Source organism: Haematobia irritans, chromosome 3, assembly GCF_050003625.1.
Source record: "Haematobia irritans isolate KBUSLIRL chromosome 3, ASM5000362v1, whole genome shotgun sequence".
Classification (NCBI taxonomy): domain Eukaryota; kingdom Metazoa; phylum Arthropoda; class Insecta; order Diptera; family Muscidae; genus Haematobia; species Haematobia irritans.
The window spans coordinates 107,836,954-107,850,775 of NC_134399.1; the positions used below are offsets into that span (position 1 = coordinate 107,836,954).

Genomic DNA, 13,822 nt, shown 5'->3' on the forward strand with positions numbered 1-13,822 from the left:
ATAATTCAGCTCATTAGTTTATATACCAGATATACTGCTCTCTACTTGGGTTCAAACTGAAAAAGGCAGGTAAAACAAAAATGCAATTTAATGCCTACGCTACTTCGCAACTTCAAGGTGAATCTTCCAACAAACCCATACCGCTCTTGGTTTTAAGAAAACTAGGAGTGAAAAAAATTTATAATTTTAAAAGATCAATACGGTACCCACTTTTTTATTGCAAACATATTATTATATATTTGATAAAATGATGGAGTTGATGGGATTGATTGGTCAATTTCACGAAATAAAATTGGTCACTAAAAGAAATGAATAAAAAATATATTATTTTAGTCCGTTTAATGTAAACAGGCTTCAATGGAAAACGGTATTCACATTTCACAATTTTTTACCTTCAATAAACGTAGATTGTTTTCCATTTTTACAATACCACAAAACACAAACACAGGTAATTTCAAATGCGTTCTGTCATATATTTTTTTCAAACCTTTACCACGTGGCCGTTTGTTGTTGCACACTTTATTTATTTCAACCCTTTGCTATGATTTGTTGTTGCGTTCAAAATATTTATGCACACATTTTGAATGCAGCAGACAGAATGTCGCCAATCATGTTTTTCAATTTACGCGAAAAACAAAAACCCAACCGTTCGTTACGAGTTACTTCCACAGACTGATCTCTCCATCATACATTGTTGAATAAATACCCATTCTCTTGTTCTCTTTTCGCTCTTTCCATTGCTCAAAATTATTCAGTTTCAATCACAAAGGTGATTGAATCAATCACATGTGTAATTGGAAACGGAAAAAATTTCAATCACGTTTGTAATTGAAAATTATCTCCGAATTGATTAACAAATTGATTGAATCAATTAATATTTTAATTGGAAACGTAACAAATATCAATCATTTTTTTGATTGGTTTTTATTCGGATTTGATTAAATAATTAATTGAATCAATTAACATAATAATTGAATCCGTTTCCAAATTCAATTAAGTGTTTAATTGAAAAAATGTTGGTGATAATTTTTTGTGTGTAGCTACGTCCGACTCTCATGCCAAGGGTCGTGGGTTCGATCCCTGCTTCGGCCAAAGTTTTTTTTTTGCTTTTGTTTTTTTACATATATTCCAGATATATTCGGAAGATTCCGAAAAAATGTTCAACATTACATTGTAGTATATTAAATTTTGAACTGTAAAATGTGTCTTATTAAAGACCTAAAGTCAGAAAAGAACAGTGTTTGATATAAACGAAATGGACTGTGTTGTTATTTCAAAAATAACTTTTTTTATTGAAAAAATAAAAATTTTGTAACAAACGAATTTTTTTGGTGATAAAAGTTTAAAATTTTCGAAGCAATTCAAAAAACTCTAACAAAAGAAAAACGTTTTCGGTACACGTTTTCCAAACGTTTTTTTTCTTTGCGTGTATCAAATTTCAACTGACTCGGATGAAATTTGCTCCTCCACCAAATCTGGGGATCGGTTTATATGGGGGCTATATGGACTGGTATGGACCACTTTTGGCATGATTGTTAAATATCATATACTACCACCACGTACAAAATTTCAACCAGATCGGATGAATTTTGTTTCTCAAAAAGGCACCGGAGGTCAAATCTGGGGATCGGTTTATATGGGGGCTATATATAATTATGGACTGATATGAGCCAATTCCTGCATAGTTGTTGAATACCATATACTAACATCATGCACCAAATTTCAACAGAATCGGATGAATTTTGCTCTTCCAAGGGGCTCCAGAGGTCAAATCTGGGGATCGGTTTATATGGGGGCTATATAACAGGTTGGTTGATAAGTCCCCGGTCTGACACATAGATGGCGTCGCTAGTATTAAATGCATATTATTTTTATATAGTACCAACCTTCAAATGATTCGTGTCAAAATTTGACGTCTGTAAGTCAATTAGTTTGTGAGATAGAGCGTCTTTTGTGAAGCAACTTTTGTTATTGTGACAAAAATGGAAAAAAAAGGAATTTCGTGTTTTGATAAAATACTGTTTTCTGAAGGGAAAAAATACGGTGGAAGCAAAAACTTGGCTTGATAATGAGTTTCCGGACTCTGCCCCAGGGAAATCAACAATAATTGATTGGTATACAAAATTCAAGCGTGGCGAAATGAGCACGGAGGACGGTGAACGCAATGGACGCCCGAAAGAGGTGGTTACCGAAGAAAACATCAAAAAAATCCACAAAATGATTTTGAATGACCGTAAAATGAAGTTGATCGAGATAGCAGAGGCCTTGAAGATATCAAAGGAACGTGTTGGTCATATCATTCATCAATATTTGGACATGCGGAAGCTCTGTGCAAAATGGGTGCCGCGCGAGCTCACATTTGACCAAAAACAACAACGTATTGATGATTCTGAGCGGTGTTTGCAGCTGTTACTCGTAATACACCCGAGTTTTTCCGTCGATATGTGACAATGGATGAAACATGGCTCCATCACTACACTCCTGAGTTCAATGGACAGTCGGCTGAGTGGACAGCGACCGGTGAACCGTCTCCAAAGCGTGGAAAGACTCAAAAGTCCACTGACAAAGTATTGGCCTCTGTTTTTTGGGATGCGCATGGAATAATTTTTATCGATTATTTTGAGAAGGGAAAAACCATCAGAAGTGACTATTATATGGCGTTATTGGAGCGTTTGAAGGTCGAAATCGCGGCAAAACGGCCCCATATGAAGAAGAAAAGTGTTGCTCTACCAAGACAACGCACCGTGCCACAAGCCATTGAGAACGATGGCAAAAATTCATGAATTGGGCTTCGAATTGCTTCTCCACCCACCGTATTCTCCAGATCTGGCACCCAGCAACTTTTTCTTGTTCTCAGACCTCAAAAGGATGTTCGCAGGGAAAAAATTTGGCTGCAATGAAGAGGTGATCGCCGAAACTGAGGCCTATTTTGATGCAAAACCGAAGGAGTACTACCAAAATGGTATCAAAAAATTGGAAGGTCGTTATAATCGTTGTATCGCTCTTGAAGGGAACTATGTTGAATAATAAAAACGAATTTTGACAAAAAAAATGCGTTTTTCTTTGTTAGACAGGGGACTTATCAGCCAACCTGTTATATAAATATGCACCGACGTGGACCAAATTTTGCATAGTTGTTAGAGACCATATACTAACACCATGTACCAAATTTCAGCCGGATCGGATGAAATTTGCTTCTCTTAGAGGCTCCGCAAGCCAAATCTGGGGATCGGTTTATATGGGGGCTATACGTAAAAGTGGTCCGATATAGCCCATTTGCAATACCATCCGACCTACATCAATAACAACTACTTGTGGCAAGTTTCAAGTCGATAGCTTTGTATATATACTTTATGAGGTCTTAGAGCAATATTTCGATGTGTTACAAACGGAATGACAAAGTTAATATACCCCCCTCCTATGGTGGGGTGTATAAAAATATAGGTTCTCATTTGTTTTACGCTGTAAGGAACATTGTTTGAAAAGTATATACTTTTTGTAATGAACCTTGATTCTTTTACAGGATGTAAAGACAATTTCATAAAGAATAACTCCATTTTTTTTAGTTTTCTGGATCTTCTCTCACTTTCACGAGGTTTATTTAGTTCTTAGCACATTTTTCTGTAATACAAACTTTCGCCTGGGCCGAGATTCGAACCTCGAACCAGTGTTGGCAGTATTGGAGATTTTCCCCCAAGTTGGGGATATTTTTTCGTGGAAGGGGACGAAATTTTTGGGGATTTTTGTAGCGATTTTTTTTCGAATTCGCTTGAGTATACTAACATAAATCAGGTTTACAATATTGGTTTACATGAACGTTTTATTTCTACATTATTAAAAAAAGGCACAGCGAATCCTCATTGTTCTACGCCATAGAAATGGAGCATTTGAATTAGAAACAGACACAGAATTTTATTATAGAGGCTCAAGCGCTAATTTATATTTTACCCAGCTTGGCTAAGATATTTTTCTACAATTGTGAATGTTGCCTCCCCACTGGTGTTCATCACTGGTTTGGTCAATATATCCCTCAAATGTAGAAATGATAAGATGGTTCTCATACATATTGATCTACCACCCAGGTTGATTATTTGAAACTATAGAAGCAAATTTTTTCGCTTATAAATGCATGATGACGGAACTCCCGTTTGGAAAAAGATCACCGGTCTCCTGGTATTGTGTTTCGCAAGTTGGTATCAAAAAAATTTTAATTTATTTTTTCAATTTTTAAGTTATTAGTGATTTCTGTAGAGCTTATAAATTTAGGACAATTTTTATGAAAAAAAATAAAGAATATTTTTTTCATAAAAATTGTCCTAAATTTATTGGAGATTTTTGTGAGGAATTTTAATTTAATTTGGGGACAAGAGCCCGAAAAATACTGGCAACACTGCCGAGGGTCATACAGTTTGTAAGCCAACACAATACCATCCTACTAAGTAGGGTACGTAGCTGTTATTGTCATCAACAGACAATTATCGCTGTAGCCATCAACACACAAGCAACGCATACAGTCGATCAGTTATATCTGTGAGCGCCTACAAGCCAATGTAAAGAAACTTTATTTAACAGAAAAATACCTTTAGTTGGTCACTTTCTTAAAAATACCACTTATGGTTAAGGAAATAATGTAATTTTGGAAAATATGTCCGGCATTACATACTGTCTTAGTAAAGACTTAATATCAGAAAAGAACAGTGCTTGATATAAACGAAATGGACTTTGATTTTGGATCAAAAACTATGATTTTATTGCAAAAAAAAATTATAACAAAGGAATTCCGATTTGAATATTTCCAAATAATGTTTTACAGGATTTGCAACCAAGAGTTACCGTGCCGGGGTTGTTATACCCGTACTACACCGAAAGAATTTTCTTCGTAAAAAGAACGAAAAATTTCGTTAAAAGTACGAAATTTGTCATTGTTTTACAACCAAAGAAACTTTTCCTTAAAAGTACGAAATATTTCGTACTTTTTACGAAGAAAAGTTCTTCCAAAATTTTCGTAGTTTGTAAGAAAAAATTCGTACTTTTTATGAAGAATCTTCGTACTTTTTATGAAAATGTTTCGTACTTTTTATGAAAAATTTTCGTGCTTTTTATGAAAAACTTTCGTACTTTTTTTTCAAAAATGTTCGAACTTTTAGAAGAAAAAAATTATAGTCGAAAGTGATTGTAGTTACAAGTGTGAAAAATGACATCACTACTTTACATCTTAAGGTTTTGAATAATTTTTAGTTTTATTGCTTCACTTTTATTCATAGCGCGCTATCACCCAAATGAGAAGTAGCATAGACTGGCATAAAAAAATAGAATAAAGGAATACACTCAAGCACATTATAAAAGACAATTTAATGCCGCGAACGGAAATTATACAACTTCAATGAAACTTCTTCGTTATTTCAAAGAAAATGTTTCGTACTTTTTATGAAGAAATTTTAACGCAGAATGTTTCGTAAAATATTCGTAAAAACTTCTTCACAAAATTCATGAAATATGAAGAAAGTTTCGTTAAAATTACGAACTTTTTACGAAGAAAAGTTAATGTAGAATGTTTCGTAGAAGTTTCGTATATTCGTAAAATGTTCTTCATAAAATTTACGAAAATGAATGAAAATTTCGTTATTTTAATGAAGAATTCAGGAAGAATAGTTAATGAAGAATTCTTCGTAAAATTTACGAAGAGAATTCTTTCGGTGTACTAATTTGCGCACACAATATATTAAATACTACAAAACATCAATATGTGTCATATTATTTATTTATATCGCTTGATATAAATAAATCGTTTGTGATAAAAGTTTAAACTTTTCGGAGAGATCCAAAAACTGAAACAAAAGACCAACGTTTGACACACCCGTTTTCCAAATTTTTTTTGTTTTTTTTTTTAGTTTTTTTTTTATTAAATTTTCATTTCGTTACTGTGCGTTGTTACACAGAGAAACAAATGTCACGAACATTTTTCCGATTAAAGTATTAATTGAGTTTTAAAAAATATTCAATTAAGAATTTAATCGATTCAAAAAAATTTTTAATTGAAACAAAAATCAATCACAAAAATTAATAGTATCAATTAATTTTTTAATTGACTTTCAATTAATTTTGTGAATTGATACTATCATTTCTGTGATTGAAGACTTTTAAAAAATTAATTGGATCAATTAATTTCGCCATTGAATCAGAAAAAAATTTTGTGCGTAAGTTTGAAACGGATACGCGAGTACACTTTATATTCATTACTCTACACTGATAGAAGAGGTTACTTTTCGCAAGAACAAAATTGTAGACAAACAAAGTTTTCATTTGATAAAAATTTCTTTAAAAACAAATGAAAATTAGTATAGAAAATCTTTACTTCGAATGTCCTTAGGTTATGTTAGGTGGCAGTCCGATTTATCAGGCTCACTGAGACTATTCCCATTGTGATACCACATTGGTGAATTTCTCTCTTATCACTGAGTGCTGCCCGATTCCATGTTAAGCTCAATGACAAGGGACCTCCTTTTTATAGCAGAGTCCGAACAGCGTTCCACATTACAGTGAAACCACTTAGAGAAGCTTTGAAACCCTCAGAAATGTCACCAGCATTACTGAGGTGGGATAATCCACCACTGAAAAACTTTTTGGTATTCGGTCGAAGCAGAAATCGAACCCTCGACCTTGTGTATGCAAGGCGGGCATGCTAACCATTGCACCGCGGTGGCTCCGTGGTGCAATTATTTTCTCTAAAAAATTGCTTTCTTTTGTCTAAAATTTCCTTCTGGAAGAAAGTAATTTAATCTAATCTGGAAGGTGTAATAATTTAATCCTATTGGTTTCAATTATGAAATAATAAAAATATATAATAGTTCGCATTTAAACATAGATATCTTGTTGCATCAATGGAGTATTATAATGAAAATTACAAGTAGAATGTGAATCTACTTAACATCTAAAAGCACTACGAGTATGTCGATTTTATGGACAAGATATAAATATCTTTGCTCATGAAATTTTGCGTGAAACATGCGGCCACTATGTCCGTCCCGTATTTTGAAATTGTCATTTTTTATTTTTGCATTTTTTCATGTTAACTTTCCAAAAGTCACATGGTCTCATGATTTACACCACCACAACTTTAATAAATCAATTAGAAACAAATTTTAATTTTTTCCAAAGAGTTTACTGATGATTACTGGTAATTTGTATTTGTGTGCATGTGTGTGTGTGTGTTTTTTTTTTAATATAACATGGACTTCCTTTTTGTATTCAATTTGAAAACATTTCTCTATTTTAAAAGCTCTCCTAACTTTCCGTTTGTAATGAGGCTGCAGTTGATAGTAGGCAACATAAAAATTAACAGCTTTAATGAAAATACGTCTTTGATGTGTTAATGAGTAAATCCACTGGAAAAGATGTACTCGTATGTCTGTTTTTTAGGAAAACATAAATATAAAGACCATACCATTGTAATTTCATAATTTACAAGCGAAATTTCTATTTTGAATGAGTTTTTGTAAATATTTGCTGCAAATATCAATTTTGCTGTGAATTTTTCTAAAAATCCATTATGGAGTACACTTACAAAAATTGTTTTTGAATTTGAACAATTTGACCACATAGAAAACAAAATATCAACAAAATATTTTCAATTAAAAAGTTTACAAATAAAGACCATTAGGAAAATGATTGAACATTATAAAATTTTAATGAAAATATTAATTATTCCAAATATTGTAACATTTTAATTAAAATCATAAATAATAACCCAGCAAAAAAAGCGTCGCCAAAAAAGTAAAGAAAATGTTCTTTTTGGATCCGGAAGTCGTGCAAAATTGACGCAGAAGCGATGGGCTTGTCATAGGACGGAAGTCCTCCATTTCAACAGCCGTTGCACTGAATTTGTATCACTTCTTTAGGTGCGATCCGAATTCAATGTTTTGGATGTAAATTAAAAAATTCTGTGATATTTTGTCAAATAAAAAATTTTTATAATTTTTTTTTTATAATTTTTAATGGATTCTAACTCTTGTCGGAAACGTTTGACCTCAAATATTTTCAAAAATTCACAATTTTTACAGATTTAGCATTTTTTCGAACAAAATTTTTAACCTCTTTGAAACAAAAAAAGTTAAAATTACCCATTAAAAGTATGAAAAAACCATGTTATAAAAAATTGAATTAAAAAACTTCCTGGGTAGTTAAAATAAAGAACATCATTGGGAGTCCATCTTCCGGAAGTGCTTTTAAAGTTGTACCGTTGGAAGAAATTCCAAATTTTTTTGCTGGGAAATAAGTAATTGTTTCAATTTAAAAAAAAATGAGTTTTGCGGCCAAAATTAATTAATTGCTTTCGAACTCACCATTTCAATTTTGCTTTTTTGCTAGCTGTTCCGCTGTTAATTATGAAAATGTTCATTACTTATGAGTAATTGCAATTACACAGAAAAAGACTTGAGTCTTAAAATATATTCAGTTAAAAATTTCATTGATTAAACAATTTTAATTGAAACAAAAATCAATCATAAAAATTAATTGGATCAATTAATTTTCTAATTGATACTATCATTTCTGTGATTGAAGACATTTCAATTACATAATTAATTGGATTCGTGATTCAAGAGAATTTTCGTGAATCTCGAGAATCCTCGTGAATCGCAAATATTGTAGGAAATCATAACGTGAGTCTTTAAATATTGGTTGTACGTAAGCGTGCGTGGATATGACTTTTCACCACATAGAGTGCATGAACTTAAGTGAAATTTCACTCAAATTTTAATGCTTTTTGTTGGGCTGTTTGGGGTCAAGTTTTTAAAAAGATGCAAATACATAATGTTATTTCATCGTTTCCTATACGTTTCGTCGACTTTTTCCAACTTTTTCAGACAATTTAATTTTTAAAACTCAATAATTTTTTAATTTTAAAATATTAATTATAAAAATTTTAGAAATAAAATTTTGACAAAATTTTCTATAGAAAAAAATTCTTTAGAAATAAAATGTTGACAGAAATAAAATTTTGACAAATTTTCTATAGAAATAAAATATTGACAACATTTTCTATAGAAATACAATTTTGACAAAATTTTCTATAGAAAATATTTTGCAAAATTGTCTATAGAAATACAATTTTGACAAAATTTTGTATAAAAATAAAGTTTTGACAAAATTTTCTATAGAAATAAAATTTTGACAAAATTTTCTATAGAAATACAATTTTGACAACATTTTGTATAAAAATTAAGTTTTGACAAAATTTTCTATAGAAATAACATTTTGCCAAATTTTTCGATAGAAATAAAATTTTAACAAAATTGTCTATAAAAATAAAATTTTGACAAAGTTTTCTACAGAAATAAAATTTTGTCAAAATTTTCTGTAGAAATTACATTTTGACAAGATTTTCTATTTCTATAGAAAATTTTGACAAAATTTTCTATAGAAATAAAATTTTGACAAATTTTTCTATAGAAATAAAATTTTGACAACATTTTCTATAGAAAACATTTTGGCAAAATTTTCTATAGAAATACAATTTTGACAAAATTTTGTATAAAAATAAAGTTTTGACAAAATTTTCTATAGAAATAACATTTTGCCAAATTTTTCTATAGAAACAAAATTTTCTATAAAAATAAAATTTTGACAAAGTTTTCTATAGAAATAACATTTTGCCAAAATTTTTCGATAGGAATAAAATTTTGACATAATTTTCTATAAAAATAAAATTTTGACAAAATTTTCTATAGAAATAAAATTTTTACATAAATTTCTATAAAAATAAAATGTTGACAAAATTTTCTATAAAAATAAAATTTTAACAAAATTTTCTATAGAAATAAAATTTTGTCAAAATTTTCTATAGACATAAAATTTTGACAAAATTTTTTATAGAAATAAAATTTTGAAAAAAATTTCTATAGAAATAAAATTTTGAAAAAAATTTCTATAGAAATAAAATTTAGACAAAATTTTCTATAGAAATAAAATTTTGACAAAATTTTCTATAGAAAACATTTTGGCAAAATTTTCTATAGAAATACAATTTTTGACAAAATTTTGTATAAAAATAAACTTTTGTCAAAATTTTCTATACAAATAACATTTTGCCAAAATTTTTCGATAGGAATAAAATTTTGACATAATGTTCTATAAAAATAACATTTTGTCAAAATTTTCTAATTATAAAAATTTTAGAAATAAAATTTTGATAAAATTTTCTATAAAATAAAAGTTTGTCAACATTTTCTATAGAAATAACATTTTGCCAAAATTTTTCGATAGAAATAAAATTTTGACATAATTTTCTATAAAAATAAAATTTTGACATAATTTTCTATAAAAATAAAATTTGACAAAATTTTCTATAGAAATAAAATTTTGTCAAAATTTTCTATAGAAATTAAATTTTGACAAAATTTTCTATAGAAATAAAATTTTAACAAAATTTTCTATAGAAATAAAATTTAGACAAAATTTTCTATAGAAAACATTTTGGGAAAATTTTCTATAGAAATACAATTTTGACAAAATTTTGTATAAAAATAAAGTTTTGACAAAAGTTTCTATAGAAATAACATTTTGCCAAAATTTTTCGATAGGAATAAAATTTTGACATAATTTTCTATAAAAATAACATTTTGTCAACATTTTCTATAGAAATAAAATTTTGTCAAAATTTTCTATAGAAATAAAATTTTGACAAAATTTTCTATAGAAGTAAAAGTTTGACAAAATTTTCTATAGAAATAAAATTTGAACAAAATTTTCTATCGAAATAAAATTTTGACAAAATTTTCTATAGAAATAAAATGTTAACAAGCAAAATATGTTTTTTTTTCTAATTTGATAGATTTTTGGAAAAATTTCTTTCAAATTTTGGTGGGTTATTTTTGGCATGAGTGACAACCGTGCTTACAAGCTTTTTACGGCCATTGATTGGTATCATAACAGGACACAACACATTTGGGAAACCCATGGTAAGAATAGGACTTAAAGACGATGATATCTGTAGATGGTGCCTGGTCCCGGAAGTTACGGAGGACTCGTACCACTTACTGCGTCAGTGCCCAGCTTTATCCTTTAGAAGAAACAAGATTCTGGGCTCCTTTTTCTTTCAGGCTCTCACTGATCTGCGGGATTGCAGCTTAAGGAACATACTTGCATTCATCAGGGTCTCTGGTTGGTTATTCTGAGATTTCTTTCAAAGAGAACGAGCAGGTGGAAGTTTCTGGGACAAAGTGGCCGCATCGGAAGGAGAAAGATTGAAAAATCACATCGAGGGATCACAATGGACCTATACTGGTCTAAGTGGGCATCAATACAAGAACATTGATGTCACTCTGTACAACCTAACCTAACCTACAAGCCTTTTCCATAGAACAGAAATAGTTCTTTCGCTTGTGAGGCATGCTGTTTTGTTGCTAGAAAACTTTAATAAACCATTTTCAAGAAAATAAACTTTTTGAATTTGTACATTGGATAATTCCCCTTTCAAGTCGTAATAAATTGCGCAAATTAATTTAGTTTAGTTTCCCTTTAATAAGAGCGTTAGTCTTCCCTAAAGTACCAACCTTTCACGAAAACTACTACTACTCGGTTTTGAATTCCAAAAAGGATCTTAACTTTGCACAACTAAGTAAATTTTTTTCGATAGTTTCACCTTGAATTATTCACACATTATGTCTAAAAATTATGTACGTATAATTGTTTTCTTTTTAAATTTTTGAGTCGAAAATTTCAAAATTTCTTGGGGGCCAGAGTGGTGCAATGGTTAGCATGCCCACCTTGCATACACAGATCGTGGATTCAACCCCAGTTTCGACCAAACACCAAAAAGTTTTTCAGCGATGGATTATCCAACCTCACTAGTACTGGTGACATTTCTGAATGTTTCAAAGCATCTCTAAGTGGTTTCACTGCAATGTGGAACGCCGTTCGGACTCGGCTATAAAAAGGAAGTCCAATGTAATTGAGGTTAACATATAATCGGGCAGCACTCAGTGATAAGAGAGAAGTTCACCACTGTGGTATCATAATCGACTGAAATGTCGGACTGCCACTATACCTAACCTAAACTAAAATGTTACCCAAAAATATTTTTTGGTATATCCCCACCCTACAATATTCTTAAAAGCTCATAAATACATTCACCAACCGTTTTGTTTACTGTTTTGTGCATTCATTTGAGAAACATTCTAATTGTACATCTGGAAACTGGAAAACTTTTTTGCGTGCAGTTCATTTTATTCTTTACAAGCTTAAAAAACTATTGCATTCAGAAATAAAGATAAATTTCAAGCGTGATTGCTTTATATTCGACTGGAATCAATCAAGTGACTATCGTTAGATACTTCCAGCATTTAAATGCGTATAAATCTTTTGTTTCTCGTACCATCCTCGTTCCCGTGATATTAACAGTGTTACATCGCGTCCAAAAGTGTGTAACATCGCGTCCAGAACTGATCCGAAAAGTGAATGCCAGATTTGTAGAAATCCACGCCGCAGTGGTAGAAAATTTGCTGGCGAGCCGAAAATCTCGCGACAATAGATGCAATATTTATTAAAAAAGTGAGCTTGGACTAAAGCCATTCCATTTCCAAAAGTTCAAGAGCTCACCGATGCACAAGAAAAGTTAGACTGGAAAGAGCCAAGAATTAGTTTCTCTTGCACAAAATTAGCCATTTACCGAATTTGGTTCTCTCCAATGAGAATCCATTCCCAATTGAGCAGTTTGAACAAACAAAATGGTGGGGTTTATTTGCCAAAGCGATCAACTAAAAATTTACGCGTCCAATTGTAATTGTGTAAGCCGCCGTAACTGCCGATGGCCTTTCACCGCTCGTATTCATCGAATGGATAATCAAAATAAATACCGAGCCAAGTGTTGGAGTCCTGGGCAGACAACCATTTCGGCCTCACATTCCAAAAGGACTCAGCGCCAACGCACTCAGCTCGCGTCAACCATGAATGGCTTAAAATTAGGTTCCTCGCTTCTACCACACTATGTCCCCCAAAATCTCAATCCGTTGGACTTTTACGCCTAGGGAATTTTCCAGACTAGGCTTAGAACAAAAAACAAATACCAAAGAGTCGAATATCTCAAGACGACGATTCGCCGCGAATGGGCCGAAATACCCAGAGCCACTTTCGTTCAGTATGTGATGGCTATGTCGTCCGCTTAAAGGCCATAATAATGCTATGGAACAAATCAGAACTGTATACTATGTTCCATTACATATCAGCCACCTTGCACCACTCAATGTAAACACTCAATTATACTACATATATTATGTCACACATATTATATTATTCTGGCATATCTAATTTAGACCACTATTTAGATATTACAAAATAAAATGGAATTATATTTATACGTACCGATTAGATTCTGCATAAAACAACGGATTAAAACTGTAAATTAAATTTAATTGCACATTTGTAGATGATTTCCCACAAATACGTAATTAACGATAATTTTTTTATGGTTTTTATCGACTATGTCAGCACAATGATTTACTACACTATGTTTAAATGTAACGTCTCTGTATATCAGTAGAAAACAGACAAAGTCGTTATTACACTACATCAGCAGAGATGTATACAATAAAATCATCGATAACAACTAACAGTACAAAATATGTATATCGATTTTCTATTTATCAAAAGGGATGCCAACGAGTATACATTATTTGCCAAACTAAAATAAAATACAATATTAATATGTAAATTTGAATGACAAAAATTAAAAATTCAATACGAAAACATAACATTAAATACAAATTTTGACAATTGTAACAAGTCTTTATGAAAAAGTTTGTAAAAACAATTTATATAGCTTCAA

General features: G+C 30.9%; 1 protein-coding gene across 2 annotated transcripts in view; it reads right to left on the reverse strand.

Annotated features, from left to right (window-relative positions):
• f (espin protein forked) overlaps positions 1-13,822 on the reverse strand; it is a 368,923-nt gene that overhangs the window by 297,327 nt on the left and 57,774 nt on the right. The window lies entirely within an intron of this gene.